General features: G+C 46.5%; 1 protein-coding gene across 1 annotated transcript in view; it reads left to right on the forward strand.

Moving 5' to 3' along the window:
• Nucleotides 1-12,146: 12,146 nt before the first annotated feature.
• The window catches only part of gjc2 (gap junction protein gamma 2), a 106,783-nt gene continuing 92,607 nt past the window's right edge, over nt 12,147-26,322 (forward strand). The window contains exon 1 of the mRNA XM_041184249.1: nt 12,147-12,471. The gene's annotated coding sequence lies outside the window, so the exon portion shown is untranslated. The remainder of the gene's footprint in view (nt 12,472-26,322) is intronic.

Here is a 26,322-nt window from a genome sequence, read left to right on the forward strand (position 1 = left end):
CCAGGGAATGAAAAGGAGATGTGGAAAGGCTGTTCCCTGGGTCCCTGACTTTTTTCTGGAGATCCTGCTGTGTGATCTGAGGGAATGAAGTGAAGTGCTACTTCCCACAGATGGGGGTGGAGTGGTGCAGGGGTAGAAGCCAGCCTCTCAAACCAAGTAAATGTGGATGGAAGTCAGCAGTAAGAACGTGGTCCCTCAAATCTGAATATAATGTCCCAAGAGGTTCAATGAATTTATGAGGGCAAGAAAGGTGAGTGGCATTCCACTTTAAGGTGCCAACCACATATTCTGACTTCCCGAGCAATCTCTCACACTGCGCTCCTCAGGTCAGCACCTTCACACATTCTTCTCTCTTAAGGCACTTCCTCACATCCCCATCTGAACAGCCAACACTCAGATGCACCCTCATCTTCTTCTGATCTCACATCCATGCCTCATAGTTACCCTCCACAATTGGTGTCATTCCCTCTATCCACGTGATCCATTTCCCAGTTCTAATTCTCTGCTTTCTCTTCTTCCAGGAGAAGCGGGCTCAAACTTTAGGGAGAGGCAGAGAGCCCCAGAGGGGTGGGGTGCCCTCAAGCGATAGCCACCTTGACAGCCGCTAGCGAGGCATGTCCACCTGGTCCACAGTCAAGCTCTTGTTCCAAGAGGCTGCAGCTGTCAGCAACAGGCTGTTTGAAAGTCTGAGCGTCATGAAGCACTGGTGCTTAGAGGCACGATGAGAAAGCTGATTTTCTACCAGTAGATCCTTCCGAGTGCATCTCCGTGTTCATCTTCTACATCCTGTGGCTGAGGAGCACATAGCTGATGCTGGTGTTGCTGCTCCTCTTGTTTGTCATCATGGGTCAAGGCAGAGCTGCTTAAGTACCTGTAACGTTGCAGTGAAGACTGGGAGCAGGAAAGTTCAAATCAAGCTCAATAAAGCCCAAGTTAGGTGAAATGAATTCCAAGAAGTCGGAAAGCCCCTGTGAAGCAGCGAAAACTGGCTCTCTGATCAAGTACTGTGAGAACAAGCCTTTCACATAGGCAGCCTAGCAACTATCCAGTTTCACTATTTAAAGGTTTCCGAACCTGTCAGTGATCAATGGTTCCCCTCTGTGCTTGCGCATTGTTGACCCTGGCGAATTCCACACAGTTCGAGAAACAAGATCGCTGGCTTTTAAAGCCAGAATCTTGGGTGAAATTCACACTCAACTGTCTATTCCAAAATCAAAATTACTTACCCGACAGCTCCTCAGGAGTGTCCCGCTAGCCTACAAATGTGTCCCAGTTAAACCTGGAATTGGGTGGAATCATGTCAGATTTCTGACCAATTGCCACCTTTTTGGGTTTTAAGTCCCACCCTCACCTTCACTTGCACCTGAACCCCTTGATAGTTAAAATTCTAGTTCTGTTGTTGTTTAATTGCTTCCTGGCAATTTTTGAATGGCAATGAGTGGGTTCAGAGATTTTATTTAAAAATGTGGTATTGTTCAGCTGCTTCACCCTCAGAGGAAGCTGTTTTTTTGTAGTTTGTAATTTGGAAGAACATATTTATATGTTTTAAATTTTAAAAGAATGGGAAGGAGAGAAAGAGGTATCATAACAAAAGTTGTGTACATTTACTTGGTAGAAATAAATTATACAATTAGTCTACTAAGTGGATAGCATGACTGCTGGGTTATGTAATGCATATTATAGTGGAAAACTCTGACCTTTGTACATAGTTATCTGGCATCCCAGCTGTCTGTTATTGAGTTGATTCATTTTTTGTTTTACAAAGTCAAACATACTTAAGTGAAAATGGTTCTTGTAGCTCATTATGCTTCTGAAATATAACTATATTTAATATACAGCTGTGTTACCTACAACTCTCGCATGCTATTTTAACTTGGCTTGTTGCTAGTATTCAGCCCAGCATCCTGGCCTAATTCAATGCTCACACATGAATACCATCAGCAAGGGTGTCACTAGACAGTAATTAAAAGCAAGGACTCTGGCTGATATTTTTTTCCTATTTCTGAGCTCAGACAACGATGAAGTATAAAGCCTAGGATGTTCCAGATTTAAGTAAATTAATATTCCACCATACAATGCAACACCCCACTCAACCATCATGAATCTGTTTCAAGAGCAGTGATAGCGGCAATGTGAAACTGCAACAGACAGATATAAAAAGAAAAAAAGAAATGGAAATTATTTTTTATTACTTTAAAGGGGGAATCACAGGATGGCTACAGGTGGGAAGACAGTTGGTTGGTGCTAGCCTACCTTTTCTAGCAGATAGATTTGCTGGATGAGTTTTGTTCCTTATGTTGCTGAGAGCAGATGGCAGTGTGATTTTTGGAGGATCACAGAATTTTAATGGCACAGAAGGAGCCCATTCGGCCCATCGTGTCTGCACCGGCTCTCCAAATGAGCATTATGACCTAGTGCTATTTCCCTGCCTTTTCCCCATACCCCTACACATTGTTTCTATTTAAATAATCATCTAATGCCCTCTTGAATGCCGTGATTTAACCTGCTTCCACCAGACTTTCAGGCAGTGCATTCCAGGCCTGAACCAGCCTTGTGTGAAAGTTTTTTCTCATGTCACATTTGCTTCTTTTGCAAATAACTTTAAATCTGTGCCATCTCGTTCTCGATCCATTTACGAGCGGGAATAACTTCTCCCTTTCTACTCTGTCCAGCCCTCTCATGATTTTGAACATCTCTATCAAATCACCTCTTAGCCTACTTCTCCACAAGGAGAACAGTCCCAACCTCTCCAATCTATCTTCGTAGCTGAAGTTTCTCACCCCTGGAACGATTCTTGTAAACCTCTTCTGTACTCTCTCCAATGTGTTCATATCCTTCCTATAATATGGTGCCCAAAACTGTACACAATAATCCAGCTGCGGTCTAACGAGTGTCTTATATAAAGTCAGCATATCCTCCTTGCTCCTGTTCTCTAGGCCCCTATTAATAAAGCCCAGGACACTATGGGCAGAATTTTATGGCCCCGTTTTGGCAGGGACCGGGCCGTAAAATGCAGCGGGCCGTTATAAATCCCATTGACGACAGTGGGAAAGTAAAATCCCGCTGTCGCAAAATTCTGCCCTATATGATTTATTAAATGCTCTCTCCACCAGTCCTGCCACCTTCAATGATCTATGCACACATACTGCTCCTGCACCCCCTTCAAAGTTCACCCCTTATTTCATATTGTCTGCCCATGTTCTTCCTATCAAAATGCATCACTTCACACTTCTCCACATCGAACTTCATCTGCCACCTATCTGCCCACTCCACCAACTTGCGTTTTGAAGTTCTGCACTATCCTCCTCACAGTTTACGATACTCCCAAGCTTCGTATCATCCGCAAACTTTGAAATTGTCCCCTGCACACCAAGTTCTAGATCATGAATATATATTAGGAAAAGCAAGGGTCCTAATACTGAACCCTGGGAACTCCACTACAAATCTTCCTCCAGCCCAAAAAATAGCCATTGGCCATTACTCCCTGCTTCCTATTTTTCAGCCAATTTTGTATCCACGTTGCTACTGTCCCTTTTATTCCATGAGCAGTAACTTTTCTCACAAGTCTGTTGTTGGCATTTTATCAAGTGCCTTTTGAAAGTCCATGTACACCACAGCAGAGAAGCTGGCTTTTTTGGGCTTGAATCAGACTATTCCCATATAAAGAAAAAATCTTCAATTTGCATGGTGTCTTTCATCTCAGGACATGCCAAAGTGTGAATAAATTACTTTCGAAGTGTGGTCAATGTTGTTTTATGGTCACCCATGCCATGCAGTTTGTACTGGCATACAAGTGAGTTATACAAACAGATAAATCTCTGAGACAGTTGAATGTTAGCCAAGATATTAGGAGAGTTCCCAGTTCTCCTTCGGAAAAGTGCTGTTGAATCTTTTTATATCAGAGCTAAGTGATCCCACAGCCAACAGATCAGATCTAAGCTCTGCAGTCCTGCCACGTCCAATGGTGGTGGAAATTGAACAACTCACTGGAGGAGGAGGCTCCACAAATATCCCCGTCCTCAGGAGCCCAGTACAGCAGTGTAAAAGATAAGGCTGAAGCATTCACAGCGATCTTCAGCAAGGAGTGCCAACTGTATGATCCATCTCGGTCTCCTCTGGAGGTCTCTAGCATCACAGATGCCAGTCTTCAGCCAATTCGATTCACTCCATGAGATATTTAGAAACGGCTGGAGGCACTGGATACTGCAAAGGCTATGGGCCCTGACAATATTCCAGCAATAGTACTGAAGACTTGTGCTCCAGAACTTCCCGCGCCCCCAGCCAAGCTGTTCCACTGGCATCTACCCGGCTCTGTGGAAAATTGCCCAGGAATGTCCTGCACATAAAAAGCAGGACAGATCCAACCCAGCCAATTACCGTCTCATCAATCTACTCCTGATCATCAGTAACGTAATAGAAGGGGTCATCAATAGTGCTATCAAGCTGGACTTGTTTAGCAATAACCTGCTCACTGATGCCCAGTTTGGGCTCTGTCAGGGCCACTCAGCTCATGACCCCATTACAGCCTTGGTTCAAATAATGACAAAAGAGCTGAACTCCTGAGGTAAGGTGAGAGTGACTGCCCTTGACATCAAGGCAGCATTTGACCGAGTGTGGCTTCAAGGAGCCCTAGCAAAACTGGAGTCAATGGGAATCGGGGAAAACTCTCCATTGGTTAGAGTCATACCTAGCACAAAGGGAGATGGTTGTGGTTGTTGGAGGTCAGTCATCTCAGCTCCAGGACATCACTGCAGGAGTTCCTCAGGGTAGTATCCTAGGCCCAACCATCTTCAGCTGCTTCATCAATGACCTTCCTCCGATCATAAGGTCAGAAGTGGGGATGTCCACTGATGATTGCACAATGTTCAGCACTATTCACGACTGCTCAGATACTGAAGGAGTCCATGTCCAAATGCAGCAAGACCTGGACAATATCCAGACTTGGGCTGACAACTGGCAAGAAACATTCACGTCACACAAATGTCAGGCAATGCATCTTCAACAAGAGAGAATCCAACCATCACCCCTTGATGTTCAATGGCATTACCATCACTGAATCCCTCATTATTAACATCCTCGGGGTTACCATTGAGCATAAACTGAACTGGACAAGCCATATAAATACTGTGGCTACAAGAGCAGGTCACAGGCTAGGAATCATGCGACAAGTAACACAACTCCTGAATCCCATAAACATATGCCCACCATATGCCTGCCCACCATAAACAAGGCACAATTCAGGAGTGTGGCTCCTTAGACAGCACCTTCCAAACCCACAACACTACCACCTGGAAGGGCAAGAGCAGCAGGTAGATGGGAACATCACCACCTGGAGTTTTCCCTCCAAGTAATTCACCACCCTGACTTGGAAGTATATCGCAGTTTCTCCGCTGTTGCTGGGTCAAAATCCTGGAACTCCCTTCCTAACAGCACTGTGGGTGTACCTAGACCAGATGGACTGCATTAGTTCACGAAGGCAGCTCACCACCACCTTCTCAAGGGCAACTAGGGATGGGCAAAAATGCTGGCCCAGCCAGCGAAGCCCATATCCCGTGATTGAAAAAAAAAAAAGATCCATTTGATCCAGGCAAGAAGGGCCTCAGTTTAACAACTGAAAAGCAGCTTTTTGCAGAACTGCACCATGGTTGCCAGATTGTGCTAGGAGCTCAAGTCTCAGAGTGGCGCATGGAAATTGCGTCCTTTGCAATTAGAAGGAAGCATGCTACCACTGACATTTAATCTGTACAGGAGGGGAGGAAGGGAGGAAGAGCAATAGTAATAGGGGATTCTATAGTCAGGGGAACAGATAGGCGCTATAGTGGCTGCCAACGTGACTCCAGGATGGTATGCTGCCTCCCTGGTGCCGGGGTCCGGGATGTCACTGAATGGCTGCTGGGCATCCTGAAGGGGGAAGGTGATAAGGCAGAGGTCATGGTACATGTGAGTACCAATGACAGAGGTAGAAAGAGGGATGAGGTCTTGCATCAGGAATTCAGGGAGTTGGGCAGTAGACTAAAAAGCAAAACCTCTTGGGTTGTAATCTCTGGATTACTCCCAGTGCCATGTGCTAGCGAGCTCAGAAATAGGAGAATAGTGCAGATATGTGGCTCAAGAGTTGGTGCAGGAGGGAGGGTTTTAGATTCCTGGATCACTGGGACCGTTTATGGGGATGGTGGGACCTGTACAAGCGGGATGGTCTACATCTGAACCAGAGCGGGACAAACATCCTTGCGGGTGGGTTTGCTAGTGCTGTTGGGAGGAATTTAAATTAATTCGGCAGGGGAAAGGGACACAGAATAGGGACACATCATAATACAGTAAAACAATCAAGTCAGAGGGAGTACAGCTGCATTAAGCTTCAAGTGAGTAAGGCAAGGCTGGATGGCCTCTAATGCCAGGAGTATTACAGGTAAAATGGATGAGTTCAGGGTGAGGATTGACATTTGGAATCGTGGTATAGTAGCCATCAGTGAGACGTGGTTGATGGAAGGGCAGGATTGGCAGCTCAACATTCTGGGATATAGAATCTTCAGGCGAGACAGGGGAGGGGGTAAAAGAGAAGGAGGTGTTGCATTATTAGTTAAAGAGTCAGTTACTGCAGTAAGGAGAGATGACATCTTGGAAGTGGCATCAAATGAAGCTTTGTGGATAGAGCTTAGGAATAAAAAAGGAGCAGCCACATTGTTAGGTGTTTATTATAGAACCCCAGATAGTCAGCAGGAAATTGAGGAGCAAATATGTGCACAATTTGTGGAAGTGTGTAAAAACAATAACAATAGGGTAATTATATTAGGTGATTTGAATTTTCCCAACATTAATTGGGATAAACATAGCGTTAAGGGCTTGGATGGAGTGGATTTCTTGAAATGTGTACAGAAGAACTTTTTAGGTCAATATGTAGAGGATGTAACAAGGGATGGCGCAGTGCTGGACCTAATTCTGGGGAATGAAGCCAGATAGGTGGCTGAGGTGGTGGTGGGCGAGCATTTTAGCGATAGCGACCACAACATGGTACAATTTAAGTTAGTTATGGACAAAGAAATAAACAAATTGCAAAAAAAATGTTTTGGATTGGGGGAGAGTGGATTTTTGTAAAATAAGGCAGGATCTGGCCAAGGTATAAAAACAAAAAACTGCGGATGCTGGAAATCCAAAACAAAAACAGAATTACCTGGAAAAACTCAGCAGGTCTGGCAGCATCGGCGGAGAAGAAAAGAGTTGACGTTTTGAGTCCTCATGACCCTTCAACAGAACTGAGTGAATCTAAGGAGAGGGGTGAAATATAATCTGGTTTAAGGTGGGGTGGTGGGGGGGTGGGGGTGGTGGTTGGGGGGTGGTATGGTTGTAGGGACAGGCAAGCAGTGATATAAATTATTGGAAAAAACAAAAGGAAGGGGGAAGAAACAGAAAGGGAGTGGGGATGGAGGAGGGAGTTCAAGATATAAAGTTGTTGAATTCAATATTCAGTCCGGAAGGCTGTAAAGTGCCTAGTCGGAAGATGAGGTGCTGTTCCTCCAGTTGCCGTTGGGCTTCACTGGACCAATGCAGCAAGCCAAGGACAGACATGTGGGCAAGAGAGCAGGGTGGAGTCTTAAAATGGCAAGCGACAGGGAGGTTTGGGTCATTCTTGCGGACAGACCGCAGGTGTTCTGCAAAGCGGTCGCCCAGTTTATGTTTGGTCTCTCCAATGTAGAGGAGACCGCATTGGGAGCAACGAATGCAGTAGACAAACATTGGCGAGACCAAACGTAAACTGGGCGACCGCTTTGCAGAACACCTGCTGTCTGTCCGCAAGAATGACCCACCTCCCTGTCACTTGCCATTTTAACACTCCACCCTGCTCTCGTGCCCACATGTCTGACCTTGGTTTGCTGCATTGTTCCAGTGAAGCCCAACGCAAACTGGAGGAACAGCACCTCATCTTCTGATTAGGCACTTTACAGCCTTCCGGACTGAATATTGCATTCAACAACTTTAGATCTTGAACTCCCTCCTCCATCCCCACCCCCTTCCTTTTGTTTTTTCCAATAATTTATATAGATTTTTCTTTTCCCACCTATTTCCATTATTTTTAAATCTTTTATGCCTTGCTAGCCTTTCCACCCCACCCCCACTAGAGTTGTACCTTGAGTGCCCTACCATCCATTCTTAATTAGCACATTCATTTAGATAATATCACCACCTTCAATGCCTCTGTGTTCTTTTGTCTGTGACATCTTTTGATTATCTGCTCCTATCACCGCTTGCTTGTCCCTACAACCACACCACGCCCCCCCACCACTTCTCTTCCCCCACCCCTCTCCCCCCCCACCTTAAACCAGCTTATATTTCACCCCTCTCCTTAGATTCACTCAGTTCTGCTGAAGGGTCATGAGGACTCAAAACGTCAACTCTTTCCTTCTGTGCCGGTGCTGCCAGACCTGCTGAGTTTTTCCAGGTAATTCTGGCCAAGGTAGACTGGGAACAGTTACTTGTGGGGAAATCTACAGAGGAACAGTGGGGGGTGTTCAAAAAGGAAATGGGGAGGGTACAGACTCAACATGTTCCCTCTAGGGTGATAAGAAGGAGTAACAAGCCCAGAGAACCATGGACGACCAGAGATATTCAGTTTATGATGAGAAGGAAAAGAGAGGCTTTTAGCAGGTACAAGGGAAGCAAATCATTAGTGGAGTACAGAAAGTGCAGGGTGGAACTTAAGAAAGCAATTAGGAGAGCAAAGAGGGGATATGAGAAAGTTTTGGCTGGTAAAAGTAGGGAAAATCCCAAGATATTCGATAAGTATATCAATGGGAAGAGGATAACCAGGGAAAGAGTAGGGCCCATAAGGGACTAAGGGGGCAATCTATGGGTGGAGCCAGAGGACATCGGTAGAGTGTTGAATGAATACTTCACATCCGTCTTCACCCAAAAGAATGAGGATGAAGGTATGGATCTCGGGGAGAGAGACTGCGAGGTTCTTAAGCAAATTGATATAGGGAGTGACAAGGTATTGGAGATGTTAGCAGGCTTAAAAGTAGACAAATATCCAGGTCCAGATGATTTGTGTCCCAGCCTGCTGAGGGAAGTAAGGGAGGAGATCGCAGGGATTTCTTGAAATGTGTACAGAAGAACTTTTTAGGTCAATATGTAAAGGGTCCAACAAGGGATGGCGCAGTGCTGGACCTAATTCTGGGGAATGAAACCGGACAGGTGGGTGAGAAATTTTTAATTCCTCTCTGGCTACGGGGGAGGTGCCAGAGGACTGGAGAACAGCTAATGTGGGTTGAAGAGATAAGCCAGGGAACTACAGGTCAGTGAGTCTCACGTCAGTGGTAAGGAAACTATTGGAGAAAGTTCTGAAGGAGAGTATCAATCTCCATGTGGAGAAGCAAGGTTTGATCAGAGATAGTCAACATGGCTTTGTCAGAGGGAGGTCATGCCTAACAAATTTGATTGAATTTTTTGAGGAGGTGACCAGGTGTGTAGATGAGGGTAGTGCAGTTGATTTAGTTTAAACGGATTTCAGCAAAGCCTTTAACAAGGTCCCACATGGGAGACTTATAAAGAAGGCAAATGCACATGGGATACAGGGTAATTTGATAAGGTGGATTCAAAATTAGCTTAGTTGTAGGGGGCAGAGGGTTATGACAGAAGAATGCTTTAGTGAATGGAAGCCAGTGTCCAGTAGCGTACCACGGGGATCTGTGCTCAGTCCCCTATTATTTGTCATTTATATAAACGACAATGTAGGGGGTAGGATTAGTAAGTTTGCGGATGACACAAAGATTGGCCGGGTGGTTAACAGTGAGGTTGAGTGTCTTGGGTTACAGGAAGATATAGACGGGATGGTCAAATGGGCAGATAGGTGGCGGATGGAATTTAACCCTGAAAAGTGTGAGGTGATACATTTCGGAAGGAGTAATTTGACAAGGAAGTATTCAATGAATGGCATGACACTAGGAAGTTCTGAGGAACAAAGGGATCTTGGCGTGTGTCCATAGATCTCAAGGCAGAGGGGCATGTTAGTGGGGTGGTGAAAAAGGCATATGGGACATTTGCCTTTATCAATCGAGGCACAGATTACAAAAGTAGGGAGGTCATGTTGGAGTTGTATCGAACCTTAGTGAGGCCACAGCTGGAGTACCGTGTGCAGTTCTGGTCGCCACATTATAGGAAGGATGTGTTTGCACTGGAGGGGGTGCAGAGGAGATTCACCAGGATGTTGCCTGGAATGAAACATTTAAGTTATGAAGAGAGGTTGGATAGACTTAGGTTGTTTTCGTTGGAGCAGAGAAGACTGAGGGACAACCTGATCGAGGTGTACAAGATAATGAGGGGCATGGACAGGGTGGATAGGGAGCAGCTGTTCCCCTTAGTTGAAGGGTCAGTCACAAGATGTCATAAGTTCAAGGTGAGGGGCAGGAGGTTTAGGGGGGATATGAAGAAAAGCTTTTTTACCCAGAGGGTGGTGATGGTCTGGAATGCGCTGCCTGGGAGGGTGGTGAAGGCGGGTGGTGGATGAGCACTTGGCACGTCATAACATTCAAGGCTATAACAGCCAAGTGCTGGTAAATGGGATTAGGTAGGTCATTCAGGTGTTTCTCACGTGTCGGTGCAGACTCGATGGGCCGAAGGGCCTCTTCTGCATTGTGATTCTGTTGGGATATATTATACAAAAGAAGGAGCTTATATTCTTATGATGTCTTTCACAACTTCAGGATTCCTTGAAGCGCTTCACAGTCTGCAGTATTTTTGAAATATAGTCACTGTTATAATGTACAGACACTTGATTGACAGTTTAGGTGTAACAAGGTCCGACAAACAGCAGTGAGACAATTGTTCAGATGATCTATTTTAATGTATTGGTTGATAGTTGAATGTTGGCCAGTATACTGGGTAAACTCCTCTGCTCTTCCTTGAAATATTACTGTAGCATTTTTACATCCGCCTGAGGGAGCTAAACATCTTATCATCGTGTTACAACCATTTACATCACGAACTACGCAAATGTACTGATATAAACTTGAACTGAAGAACGTAGCTAAGGCACCTGATTAACTATACCAATTGTGTCTTTCTTTAAATATTGCATTAAGAAATTGTACAATTGTCACAATTAATAAACCTACATACATTTTTTCAATAATTACCTTCCTCTATTCTGCCTTGCTGTAAAAAAAGTAAAAATAACGGGTATAAAGAATACTATGGCAAAGGAATCTACAGTTTTGAAATTATAGCAAAGGCACCATTTGGACCTAAAGTGCTGGAATTTTAACATTTTTATTCTCTAGACTCAGCAGGATTTACAATGAGCGTACAGATTTGGAAAAACACTTAGCAGTGCATTGTGTTATCAGTACACACTGAAGGGCAAGAGTCTCTTATGTAAACAAAGGGGGGTAAATTTTGGAAGTTAAAAAAGTTAGAAAAATCAGCCAGCCTTCCTGTTGCTGATTGCTACTGGTGATCCCCAGCTGGAAGCTGGATGTGTGTGGACATTTGGCGAGTACAGAACCAGGCTCGGTTGCACTAAATCCAACAGTTGAATGGTCTGTGAACACTCCCAGCCTCGGCTGATACATGATGAGTGGTCACTCGGGCGTAGTACCGGATGGCTCATAGCACCAGTAGAGTCCCACCCCGTCAAAAATATGTGCCTTCAGGAAAGGAAGAGAGAAGGAAGTGTAAAAAGAAACCTGCAGCAGTGAAATAAATTGCACATAAATTATTTAACAGCCCTCCCCAAAAAAAAGATCTGATTTAGCTTTGATGGCAGATTAGATTGGCAGCCTTGTTATCATCAACGAATCCTTGCACTGTTTCATTGTATGTGTGTTTATATAACAGCACATACTTCCCCCTCCTCAGCATAAATAAGTCATCTGTGTACTGCATGGACTGGATGCTCTTTATGCTTGAGGAGGCGGTAAGAACACTGAAGAGGAGTAGCTGAATGTTTTGAAAGAAGCAGAATGTACAAACTGCTGATGTGGCAGATTCTTTTTTTGAAGTCAAGTTGTTCGCAGTGTTTTGGTTCTGTTTTGTAGTCAGGAATATTTTCCAATCATTTGCATGACATTCCAGGAGTGCCCGGACATTGCAGATGTGAGCAGATGTTGCCGAACTAATCACATCTGTGAGTCAGCTTCCTATGAGTTGAGCTCATGGAAGTGCTGCTTGCCCTTAGACAGTGATTCTGTTTTTTTTCTCAAATCATTTCAAATCTGGTGATTTTCAGTGCTCGATAAAGGGAATTTAAAGGAGAATACTATTGCTTTCAATATAAGAGAGTGTTAATTTGGATTAAAAAGATCACTCCTTTTTGGGATGAAGGTTTATTTACTGTGAGAGTGCTTCTGATGTTAAGCCAAAGAAGAGAAAAATGAAGCGCTGATGGAATCTGTGGGCTGGATCTCATCTATGGAAGGACGGATTTTAGCCAGTGTGGAAGTGGAACACTGTGGGAGACATGGCTCCATAAAACCTTAAGTATGGCTGAGAAAAAAAAATGTGTTGTAGCAACTGTTGTTTATATGTCTGAGGTCATATGTTTGAGGTTATATATATACATGCTGTTCAATTTGCTTGTCATCCTAACTCCAGCAGATTTGGAATATGTGTAAATTTCTTTTTTTTAGAACTTTCAGTGTAATTTGGGCTGCGGTACTTTGACCTATGATGAGCTACATGTACAAAATCTTTTAGCCAGTATTGTAAAACTCCACACGTTGTTACAACATACTTATACTGCTTTCATACTTGAACCTGTCATTGCAGCAGAGCCAACATTTTGGCCTCAGTGCAAATAGGAAGCTGTACTAACATTAACATCGCTTAGCAGCAGCAGAAAGGCAGAGCTTTACACCTGCATATTCATCCATATACACAGAGCACTGCTTGCTGATTGCTCTGTGGCTAGAAATCAAAATGTGAGTTTTGGTTGTCGGAGAAAAAAATACTTTTTTAAAGCAGGAAAGCAAAGTTAAAACAAGGACTTGGCACCAAATGTGCACTACTGTTTCCCAGTAAAAGGCTAAAGTAAGTGAACCCACATCTCACAGGTGTTCCAAGGGGTTCGTATACCAGTCTGCATCAGCAACTTAATACTTGTCTTTTGTCAGTGATGTGTTGAAAGCCACCAGTGACAAAAGTGTAATATAGTGATAGTGCAGTGGAACTTCCATTACTGATCAACGTGGAGGGGATTCTCCTGTAGTTGATGGGTCCTGGCAACTAATTAATAACCCTCATTTGATTTTGTACATATGGAACGGCAGTGGCCTGGGAATGAAATGAGTGCAATGTAAATTTTAAAAAGTATCACATAATTTTTATCCACCAAGATAAAATATAAACAGCAAAGGAACTGTGCACGTATTTGCCCTGCAAGAATTCTGGTGGGGAATTGGGATGCGAGATAAAGAGATTGCTGAAATTGACAAGTCACTGTATTACTAAATGTGTGAGAGAATTGTATTTCGTGTTCATAATTTCAATTTCCCCATGATATAATTTGATTAAAATATTAACCCTACAATCCTTGATGTTCTGTAGAAAATGTTTAGAAATAGCATATACCAAGAAATTAATAATTAAGAAATTAGAATTGTCTTAATGAATCTTTTGTCATGCTAATGTTCTCCATTCACCAAGTATTCTTATAACTGTTGGATTTATTTGATACTGTTCCATGGAGATGACCTTAATGGGACGTTCATTCTAAGAGAAAAGGACAATACACAGAAAGGTACATAAATGTATCTGCATTCCGAACTTTAGTTTTATTGCATGTTGCTTGTCTCCTTCCATTTTTGAAAATGAATCCTTGGGATATGGGGTCATTGGCTGGCATTTATTTTTGGCTGACCAAAGAGGGCAGTGGGGTTCTTCTTAAATCATCTCCACAACGAAGGTGTTCCCAAAATTGCTGTTTGTTCATTCATTCTTTGGTGTCATCTTATTCCCAGCAGGTTGACTGTCATGGATCTCTACCTCTGCCTCTCTGTGCTGCCTTTACACATTCCGTATAAGTCAATTGCATCCAGTGCATTATATTCATCAACCATTTTCTCCACTGCGTTTTCTACGTCTTCCCCTCCAACTGTCTCTGCCTACCGCCTGTTTTAAAGATGTGACCGAAGCATTGTATCTTCCTCGCTTTGATGTTATGCACTGATTTCCTGTTTCTCCAGCCATTTCCAGCACATCCTCATTCGTCTTTTTGTCTGTGTAGGATATGTGGAACATCCTCCGGTATGTCCACATTTCGAATGCTTGCAACTTATCTATTGCCTCATTGTTTGTTGTCCATGTCTCCGAGGCAAATAAAATGGATGACAAAATGTAGCATCTTAGCATTCTTTTCCATAGTTTCAGGTTCAATTTCTTTTGAAGTTAACACATAATTCATTCTGATAAAGCTGGTCTTGGGTATCTCAATTCTGCTTCGGATCTCACAATCACATCTCCTGTGATAATCTGCCCAAAATATGTGAACCTTCTTATTTGTTCCAGGACTTGTCCGTTTACTTCAGTTTTCACTTCCAGGGTTAGGTCTCTGCTTATCACCGTAGTCTTGGTCTCATTCATAGTCATTCTTAATCCATATTCCTCATTCCTTGCTTTTACTTAGTGCCTCTTCTGACTCTACAATTAATACAGTGCGTATCTCAAGATGTTGATGTTCAACCCCGCAATATTGCAACCTGGTAGATCTCTTATGTCTCTGAAGATACCTACAATGAACATCTCTGGTGCACTCCTCTTTTGATTGGGAAGCTGTCTGACAAGCTGTTATTAAGTCTCATCACTGCTGATTGATTCCAGTATAGATTCTGAATTATCCTTTTATCATTTCTGGCAAATTCTAGTTTGTCTAAGCACCATTATTTTCTGATGGTAGGCTCTATCAAATGCCTTCTCATAGTCCATAAAGCATACATACACAGGTTTTTGCACTTCGAGGTATCTTTCAATGATTATCCTCAAGTTAAAGATGTTCCTTTCTTTTGGCTGATTCCATGCTGTTAGGCAGGGAGTTATTCTTTGTACCAGTTTTAAACAACTGAGTGGTTTCCTAGGTCACTTCAGAATCAACCATGTTGGTGTGCAACTGGAGTCAGGGCAAAAGATTTACATTTGAAGTGCATTAATGGACAATTGAGTTGTCACAACAATCTGACAGCTTCATTGTCACTTTTACTGATACAAGCATTTTATTTCCAGAATTTTTTTTTAAAAAAACTAAATCCAAATTCCCAAATGGCTATGGTGGGATTTGAGGTCATGTTCTATGATTATTAGTGCAAAACTTAGATTACTAGTTGAGTAACATAATCACTATACATTAGTTAGGTTTGTTTAATCTTCAAATTACTTAATTTCTGTTCCAGAACTTTGACCCAGTGGTGGTGTAGGACTGGCAGGGGGAGGCAGTGCTGTACTGGTATTGTTGCTGGACTAGTAATCCAGAGACCCAGGGTAATGGTCTGGGGAACCCAGGTTTGAATCGCACCATGGCAGATGGTGAAATTTGAATCCAATGAAACTCTGAAATTAAAAGTCTAGTGATGACCATGAATCCATTGTTAATTACCATAAAAACCCATCTTGTTCACTGATGTCCTTGAGGGAAGGACTCAAGACTCAAGACCAGCAGCAATGTGGTTGACTCTAAACTGCCCTCTGAAATGGCTCAGTTGTATCAACTCAGTTGTATCAATCTGCTAAAAAGACCACCTGGCATCCACCTAGGCACCGGAAATGACAATGGCAAACTCAGCCCTGTCGATCCTGCAAAGACCTGCTTACTAACATCTGGAGGCTAGTACCAAAATTGGGACAGCTGTCTCACAACCTAGTCAAGCAACAGCCTGACATAGTCATACTCATAGAAACACACCTAACAGACAGTGTCCCAGATACTACCATCACTATCCCTGGTTATGTCCTGTCTCACCGGCAGGACAGACCAGCAGAGGTGGCAGCACAGCAGTATACAGCCAGGAGGGAGTTGCCCTGGGAGTCCTCAACATTGAATCTGACCCCATGAAATTTCATGGCATCAGGTCAAACTTGGGCATGGAAACTTCCTGCTGATGACCACATACTGCATCCCTGCGCCCTGCCCCCCAGCTGATGAATCAATACTTCTCCAGGATGAACACCACATGTATGTACTCTGGGTGGGGAACTTCAGTGTCCACCACCATCACCAAGGCTGGCTTGTTAGCACCACTACTGACCCAGCTGGCCGAGTCCTAAAGGACATAGCTGCTATACTGGGTCTGTGGCAGGTGGTAAGGGAAAAACATACTTGACCTCATCCTCACCAACCTGCTTGTCACAAATGCATCTGTCCATGATAGTAACAGTAGAATTGACCAATGCATAATCCTCGTGGAGGCAAAGTCCCGTAATTACATTGATGATGCCCTCCATCGTGTTGTGTGGCACGACCACAATGTTAAATTTCGAACAGATCTAGCAACTCAAGTCTGGGCAACCGTGAGGTGTTGTGGGCCATCAGCAGCAGCAGGATTGTACTCAGCCACAATCTGTAACCACATGGCCCAGCATATCCCCCATTCTACCATTACCACCAAGCTAGGGGATCAACCCTGGTTCAATGGAGAGTGCAGGATGGCATGCCAGGAGCAGCACAAGACATACCTAAAAGTGAGGTGTCATGCAAGAACACAGGGCTACCTGCATGCCAAACAGCCTACGCAGCACATGATAGACAGAGCTAAGTGATTCCACAACCAATGGATAAGATCTAAGCTCTGCAGTCCAACCACATCCATTTGGGGCAGAGTTTCAGACTGGAAAGCCATAATCCTGGAATTCCTCACAAGCTGTGGAGTTTGACATGGCATGTGTACTTTTTTAAATTCTTGATAGCTTCTCTACCCGGAAGTCATCATGATTAACAGGCTTGGCTTCCAGTTGGGCATGGGTAGTTCTGGAGCAGGAAGAGCAGTGAGGCCTGATCCACCATGCAGGGTGGAAGGGGAATGTCTGAACTCCAGCCTCTGGTTCATGATAGACAGAGCTAAGCGATTCCACAACCAATGGACAAGATCTAAGTTCTGTAGTCCAACCACATCCAGTTGTGAATGGTAGTGGACAATTAAGCAACTCACTGGGGTTGGAGGTTCCACAAATATCCCCATCCTCAATGATGGGGGAGCTCAGCACATCAGTGCAAAAGATAAGGCTGAAGCATTTGCAACAATCTTCAGCCAGAGGTGCCGAGTGGATGATCCATCGCAGCCTCCTCCGGAGGCTCCCAGCATCACAGATGCCAGTCTTCAGCCAATTTCATTCACTCCACATGATATCAAGAAACAGCTGAAGGCATTGGATACTGCAAAGGCTTTGGGCCCTGACAATATTCCAGCAATAGTGCTGAAGACTTGTGCTCCAAAACTAGCCACGCCCCTAGTCAAACTGTTCCAGTATTGCTACAACACTGGCCTCCACCGGGCTATGGGGAAAATTGCCCAGGTATATCCTGTATATACAAAGCTGGACAAATCCAACCCGGCCAATTACCGCCCCATCATCAGTAAAGTGATGGAAGGGGTCATCAACAGTGCTATCAAGTGGCACAAACTTAGAAATAACCTGCTCACTGATGCTCAGTTTGTGTTCTGCCAAGATCACTCAGCTCCTGAACTCATTACAGCCTTGGTTTAAACATTGACAATAGAGCTGAACTCCAGAGGTGAGTTGAGAGTGGCTGCCCTTGACACCAAGGCAGCATTAGACAGAGTGTGGCATCAAGGAGCCCAGCAAAACTGGAATCAATGGGAATCTGGGGGGAAACTCTCTGCTGGTTGGTGTCATACCTAGCACAAGGGAAGATGGTTGTGGTTGTTGCAGGTCAATCATCTCTGTTCCTGGACATCATTGCAGCAAGAGTTCCTCAGGGTAGTGTCCTAGGCCCAGCCATCTTCAGCTGCTTCATCAATGACCTTTCTTCCATCATAAGGTCAGAAGTGGGGATGTTCGCTGATGATTGCACAATGTTCAGCACCATTCAAGATTCCTCAGATACTGATGTCCAAATGCAGCAAGACCTGGACAATACCCAGGCTTGGGCTGACAAGTGACAAGTAACATTTGTGCCACACAAGTGTCAGGCAATGACCATCTCCAACAAGAGAGAATCTAACCATCTCCCTTGACATTTAATGGCATTACCATCACTGAATCCCCCACTATCAACATTGAACAGAAACTGAACTGGACTAGCCATATAAATACTGATGCTACAAGAGCAGGTCAGAGACAAGGAATCTGGTGGTAAGTAACTTACCTCATGACTCCCCAAAGCCTGTCCACCACCTAAAAGGCACAAGTCAGGAGTGTGATGGAATACTCTTCACATGCTTGGGTGAGCGCAGCTCCAACAACACTCAAGAAACTTGACACCATCCAGGACAAAGCAGCCTGCTTGATTGGCATCCCACCCACCCTCCCCCACCAACGCACATGGCAGCAGTGTGCACCATTTACAAGATGCTCTGCAGGAACTCACCAAGCCTGCTTAGACTGCACCTTCCAAACCCACGATCGCTACCGCCTAAGAGGACAAGGGCAACAGACACATGGAAACACCACCACCCGAAAGTTCTCCTCCAAGCCACTCACCATCCTGATTGGAAATATGTCTCCATTCCTTCACTGTTGCTGGGTCAAAATCCTGGAACTCCCTTCCGAACAGAACTGTGGGTGCATCCAGATCACATGGACTGCAGCGGTTCAAGAAGGTGGCTCATCACCACCTTCTCAAGGGCAATTAGGTTTGGGCAATAAATGCTGGCCCAGCCAGCTATGCCCACATCCCATTTTTCAGTTGATGTGCGTGGGGTGGGCCCCGCACGTCCGCACGCAAAATAACATGCGGTGATGTCGTGCGAGTGTCCTGACCTCACCACGCGCCATTGTGATATTTCGCTGGGCGGGCGTGCAATGAGGTCCGACGAGTACCTGCCGTTAATTAATGGGCCACTTAAGGCCTTTTAGTCTTCAACTGACCCCGATTTTTCGGCCCCCTTGCGATATTCGGTTTGGCGCAACGGGCAAGTGGGTAAGAGAAATTTCTATTAACCTCACCCACGGGCTGGATAAGAGAGCTCAGTGGGGCCATGAATCTGGTCTGTGAAGTATTTATTGGAGAAAGATTTTTAAACTTCCCTGTGTGATCTGCAGTACTTCAGAAGGCATCCCAGCAGCTTTTTCTGGACTCTTAACCTTCAGGTCAGCACTCTGCAGTGAGGAATCTTTTCTGGGCCTGTAGCTTTCAGGAAGCCTTCCCTTAGCCTGAGTATGGGATCTGATATGTCCACAGGAGGCCGCGCCTCTGAGGAGGAAGGGAGGGCTAGAAGGAGGAGGAGGCCAGGAGTGCACATTCTGCCTCCAGGGAAGCCACCTTTGGGAGTAAGGCACAGGCGCAAGGGGTGCAGGACCAAGAGGTAGTCCAAGGTGGAAGGGGCCGCAGGAGACGCCACTATCCTGCTGCCAGAGTATACAGGAGGCGAAGCAATTACCTCAATATATCTGAGGTGCAGTGCCGAAGGAGGCTCCGACTGTCAATGAAGACAGTGAACTATATCTGTCAGATGATTGGGCCTGTGATCTCCCCTAACTGTGTGGGTGGACACCCCATGCCAGTGGCTCTGAAAGTCATAGCTGCCCTCAACTTCTATGCCTCTGGCTCCTTCCAGGGCTTGGTGGGTGATCTTTGCAGTGTCTCCCAATCAGCTGTCCACACTTGTGTCAAGCAGGTCACAGATGCTCTGTTCAGGCATGCATTGACCTTCATCCACTTCTGTTGGGACCAGACAAGCCAGACACAGCGAGCCAGAGGCTTCGCAGCCATTGCTGGCTTCCTCCAGGTCCAGGGTGCAATAGACGGCACACATGTGGCCATCAAGACGCCAGCAGGTGAGCCCGGTGCCTTCGTCGACAGGAAGGGCTTCCACTCCATGAACGTGTAGATAGTGTGTGATCATAGGATGCTGATTCTACAAGTGTGTGCAAGGTACCCAGGCAGCTCCCACAATGCCTATGTCCTCAGACACTCCAGTGTCTGGGTCACTTCAGTGCTCCGGCCCAGCTCGATGGATGGCTGCTGGGTGACAAGGGCTATCCCTTCAGAAGATGGCTCATGACGCCTCTCCACCACCCAAGAACAGGAGCTGAGCAGTGCTACAATAGGAGCCACGCCTCCACAAAGGCTGTGGTGCACAGAGCCATCAGTCTTCTCTGGATGCGCTTCTGATGCCTTGGACTGTTCATGGGGCGCACTCCAGTACCCCCCCGGATCATGTCTTGGTGATAGTGGTTGCATGCTGCGCTCTCCACAATCATGCACTGGAAAGGGGGATGCAGTGGACGATGAAGACGCCAACACAGCGGCTGCGGCTGCACATGATGAGTCTAGCAGTGATTCCGAGGATGAGGAAAATGCTGAGGGGGTAGACGCTGACCCCGGACTACTCCAAGGAGGCAGGGACACCCGGGGTGCTTTAATTCAACGAACCTTCAGCTAGCGCAACACAGACGGATCACCAGGACAAGCCTGGGCTGGCGCCCCGATCCTCGACACCTAAGTGCAAAATCTGCCATGTCATCACCAGTAACTAAGGGCTGTGTACATAAAGATGAATGTCCAAATAAATGCTCATGACACTTTTCTTAAACATACACATGCAGAAGAAACAAGCTATCCTCAGCCATGGTCACACATCTGGCATTTAATGTGTAAATCAGAAGTTCCGATAATTATTAAACAATAGTGCAAACAATCCAAAATAAATCATAAGGACCTAATCTCGTGCCAAAGAAAAGCATCAGCGAGAAACCTGTGATGTGCCTAATGAGCCTTATGCTTTTGTTTCCAGGTGCTACGTCTCGGTGCTGCCCCATCTGCTGCTCTGTTGGCCTTGATGACCCTGGCGGCCATTCTCTGGCCCATGGAGCCTGTGCTGGCTCCGCCTGGCAGTGAGCTGCCAGTTCCACAGCTGGCATCTCCCCAGTCGTCGCAGCCTCACTGGATGACATGGTCACTGGGAGAGGGGCGGAGGACCTGGTGCCCTCAACCGGAGCGCCCAGAGAGGAGCCCACAGAGACAACAGGCAGCTGCTGTGCCAATGTGAGGTTGCCTCGGATCTCCTGGCTCACCGTGGATGGATGTGCAACAAGCTGGGCTTGATGCCTACACCATCTCCCACACTGGCAGTGACCAGCTGAGGGCATTGCTGATGTGAGGGATTGATGGTCAGAGCACATCCCCAGGAGGCCCTATTGGGTCTCCTGGAGTAGGCTCCCCACGAGAGTCGCCACTCTCTCCATGGAGGACACATGGCGCTTGGACATGTGGCTCATTGCTTCCGCGATCGAATGCGGAGAATCCTCCACCACGGAGATCAAGCCAAGCATAGCCTCATGTATCTCACCCAGATGCGCCCACACACACACGGCTGCATTTCCTGCCCCTGCTGCGTCGTGGACGACTTCAGTGGCACATCATCAGGCACCGACTGAGCATATGCCTGGTCCCCTACAGTCCTCCGACTGCTGGCATCATGGGCACTCTCTGTCACTGCCAGCTCCTCTAGCAAATATGAAGTGCCCTCACCACTGTGCCCCGGGACACTAGCCGATGTTCGAATTTCCACCGAGGTGCTAGTATCTGCGCTGGTGCCTGCCTCCCAGAAATGTAATGACACTGGTGAGACTTCAGGGCCCTCAGGTGTGAGAGGGGGCACCTGCTGCTCCTCCTCCCGGCCATGCTTTGATGATGCTAAAAGAAAGAACAAGGACAATGGATCAGTTAGCGTGCACACACTGACAAACTTCATGCCTGTCCCCCGGCTCATTATGTGCTCAACCTTCTAGAACCAATGGCCCAGCAATGTTTCAACAATAACTAATTTAACAATCTTCGGTGTTATGGCTGTTGGGAGGACAATACGGACGTCACTGTTGGCCTTAAATACCTGGCTTTGCCACTCCAGCCTCACCGACACCAGTAGACCTGGGTACATGGTGCCTCTCCAGTTCAAGGCCCTCCTGCTCAAAATGGCTTAATATGGAGAGCTGTGCCTGCTCGCCTCCAGTCCTCGCATGTTCGGACACATTATGAGCAATCTTCTCCTGAAAAAGAGAGAAGACCGTTCATTAAGGCAAATTGCACATGGACTCTGCTCGCACACTCCTAACCCCAACTAGAGTGGGGCATATCAGGCCTCCAGTGCCTCCTCTCTCCGCTGCTGCTGATCACTCAGACCAAGATGCTAGGCCTGCTCCCCACCACCCCCCCAAACACCCACTTGGACACATGCTGTGTACATCACATTAGGAGCCACATGGTATTTCCTCCAATAGCAAGGAGGCGCAACCACATGTAGCGTAGAGGGCGGCAGATAGTTCTTTGCCACAACATCTTGAGGTTCCCCTTCCACCATCTCATCACCCTGAATAGGACATGTCCTGGAGTTCTGAATATGCACCTAGCTGCAGCTCCTCCAGGTTGCCCCCAAACTAGTCATGTGCGACTAAGAACAACCCATAGCGTGGGAGAGAACTCATCTCTTCATGACCCACTCAAGCCAACCTCAGAATAGGCACTATCTGCTTGGCCACCCAGCAAAGGAAAAATGCCCTAAATGATTCAATGCAGTCACGATAGTAAGACTTGGTTGGGGGTAGTGGGGGGGCGGAGGGGGGGGTGGTGGTGTGGTGGTTCCTCAGAGGGTAAGGCTACCTGCTGGGTTAAATGCCCAATGTCAAGATGGTACTTAACCTGCCAGAGCGCAACAAATCATTGAAGCCCTTGAGGCACTGGATCCACGTGCGCCGAACCATGTTGTGGGAGCTCACCACCTCCGCCACCTCCTCCCAGGCACACTTGATCATGTGGGGGGGCCTCCTCCTCCCATCCTGGGGGACCAACATCTCTCGCCGTGCTGCCACCTCCTTGAGGCGGGCAGCAAGGCATTCATCAGAAAAATGAGGGGCACTTTGCCCCCCCCCCCCCCCCCCCCCCCCCCCCCAACTCCAGCTGTCCTACCCTGCAGCCTGGCCTGCTCCTCTGGCCTACCCTGCAACCTGGCCTGCTCCTCTAGCCTACCCTCCAGCCTGGCCTGCACACCCGAACCCCTCTAGTGCGGCCTAGAACTGGCCATTGTGAGCAGCGTACAGAAGGCTGCCAGGCCTTCTTTTAAACAGACTGCCGGGTCGCCAATGGACCCAGTGGTCTGTGCATGCCTGCACAATCCCACTATCCACAGGAGTCAGCAAATACGCTGGGCGGCCTTAATTGGCCCACCCGCATAAAATGGCAGAGCAGGCCTGTTTGTGGGAGGTGATCGCTCCCGCTCCCGCACAAACGGAAAATCCTTGCCCATTAAAAAATTATTTGGAGAAAGTGAGACAAGTTTAAGGAGAAATTGTTCAATGAGAGAACAAGTTCAGCCAAATGGAGGAGAGTGGTGGGGGATGGTGATTGTTCGGGCCTCTGTTCAAGGAAGAAGTGGAGAGCCCTCAGACCATCCTGGTGGGGGGTGGAGGTGTAAAGGGATTGGACGTCCATGGTGAAGAGGAGGCGGTTGGGGCCAGGGAAATGGAAATTGCTGATATGACATGGGGCATCAGATGAATCGCGGATATAGGTGGGAAGAGACTGGACAAGGCAAGAGAGAATGGAGTCAAGATAGGAAGAAATGATTTCTGTGGGGCAGGAACAGGCTGACATGATCGGTCTACCGGGACAGTCCTGTTTGTGGGTTTTGGGAAGGAAGTAGGAGCGGGCTGTCCGAGTTTGGGAGACTATGAGGTTGGAAGCTGTGGAGGGAAGATCTCCAGGGGATCCCCAGCTCCACAGCCTGCTGAGGTTTTCCAACATTTTCTGTTTTTGATTCAGATTTCCAGCATGCGCAGTATTTTGCTTTTATCTTAGTGAGACTGACTGTTGGCAACGGATATCATGAAAGATAGTCTGCTGGGTTGTGCTTGCCTGGACGATACTCAAAATAGAATTCGTAGTCCTGAAGTTTGAGCATCCAGTGCTCTATTCGAGTGGGTGGTTTGCTATGTGAATTGTTGGATAGGTTTACTAGTGTCTATGATCAGGTTTTTTTTTTATTCATTCTTGGGATGTGGGCATCGCTGGCTGGGCCAGCATTTAGTGCCCATCCCTAATTGCCTTTGAGAAGGTGCAGGTGAGCTGCCTTCTTGAACCGCTGCAGTCCATGTGGTGTAGGTACACCCACAGTGCTGTTAGGGAGGGAGTTCCAGGATTTTGACCCAGCGACAGTGAAGGCACAGCGATATATTTCCAAGTCAGGATGGTGAGTGGCTTGGAGGGGAGCTTCCAGGTGGCGTTGTTCCCATCTATCTGCTGCCCTTGTCCTTCTAGCTGGTAGTGGTCGTGGGTTTGGAAAATGCTGTTGAAGGAGTCTTGGTGAATTCCTGCAGTGCATCCTAGGGAAGAATTTTCCCGTCAGCGAGTGACGTGCGGTGACATCGGGCGGGCATCTGGATATCACCACGCGTCATTTAAGTTGTCAGTTCGGTGCGGCTGCACACCTGCCGAACTGTCAAAGGCCTATTAAGGCCATTAACAAAGTAATTAGAGCCTTTAAGAATGCTGCCCGTCCAACCTTAACGTTGGAGGGCAGGTGAAGAGACCAGGCAGCCTTCACATTTTTCATGAAACTTCATCCACGATTGGGGTGGGATTTCATGAAGGGTTTATTAATTACATAAAATTCTTAGAAAAAATTAACGGACATGACCCAGTTCATGTGACATTTTCACATGTGACAGTTTCACATGCTGTTTCACATGAGGGGACATGCTGTTAAAAAATTTTTTTTTTACTTTCGTTTCATTGTTCAAAACTTAAACTCTGTGCCTCAGAGAGATTTCTGCGCTCTTTCGCACACATGCGCGAAAGAGCACAGGACCCGACTCAGGTAATTCCCTCCCCGCCTGCACAGTGTTAATTGAGCCTTAATTGACCCGCCCACGTAAAATGGCGGTGTGCACCTGATTAGGGGCGCCGATCGGGTTTGTGCTCGCTCCCATCCGCCCCCCGCACAACGCCCACAACGGGGGGAAATTTCTGCCCTTGTAGATGGTACACAGTGCTGCTACTTGTGTCGGCAGTGGAGGGAGTGAATGTTTGTGGATGTGGTGCCAATCAAGTGGACTGATTTGTCCTGGATGGTGTCAAACTTCTTGAGTGTTGTGGGAGCTGCACTCATCCAGACAAGTGGGGCGTACTCCATCACACTCCTGACTTGTGCCTTGTAGATGGTGGACAGTCTTTGGAGAGTCAGGAGGTGGGTTACACGTCACACGATTCCTAGCCCCTGACCTGCTCTTGCAGCCACAGTATTTGTGTGGCTAGCCTAGTTCAGTTTCTGGTCAATGGTAACCCCCAGAGTGTTGATAGTGGGGGATTCAGTGATGATAATGCCATTGAACATCAAGGGACAATGGTTGGATTTCCTCTTGTTGGATTTGGTCATTGCCTGACACTTTGTGTGAAACAAATGTTACTGGCCACTTGTCAGCCCAAGCCTGGATATTGTCTAGGTCTTGCTGCATTTGGACATGGACTGCTTCTGTATCTGAGGAGTCGCGAATGGTACTGAACATCATGTAGTCATCAGCGAACATCCCCACTTCTGATCTTATGATAAAGGAAGGTCATTGATGAAGCAGCTGAAGATGGCTGGGCCGAGGACACTACCCTGAGGAACTCCTGCAATGATGTCCTGGAACTGAGGTGACTAACCTCCAACAACCACAGTTATTACTTCAAATTCTTTTCCATTCAAGTAGAGATGAAAGTGTAAGAGACCCCATGTGATTGAGAGCCCTTCTCCCTCTGATTTTGAATAACATTGCACTATAGGTATGAGTGATCTGCTTGCCATCGCAACGAGTGATGAGTTACTAGAAGTGCACCTAAGCCACCCGGGCTTGTATCCACAACTAGCTGGGTGATTTTCTTCGGGTCGGAATGGACATTTATGCAGCCTTGTTGACAACTGCTGTTTGATCTGGTTTATAGTCCATTTGTGTGATGTAGTCTCTTTTGTCAGATATGGTGGGGGAGCAGATAACATGGCGAGGTTAGGAATGAAGCGACTACAATATTTGATGAGCCCTAGCATACTCCAGAGTTCCTGCACGTTTGTAGGATCTGCAGCGTTTGCAATGGCTTCAATTTCCTATGGATCAAGTGATACTCCTTCGCCCCTGAACTCATGACTAAAGAATTTGTTTCTGCTTTCATTGAACATCACTTGCCTTTGT

The sequence above is a fragment of the Carcharodon carcharias genome, chromosome 3 (assembly GCF_017639515.1).
Source record: "Carcharodon carcharias isolate sCarCar2 chromosome 3, sCarCar2.pri, whole genome shotgun sequence".
NCBI lineage: Eukaryota > Metazoa > Chordata > Chondrichthyes > Lamniformes > Lamnidae > Carcharodon > Carcharodon carcharias.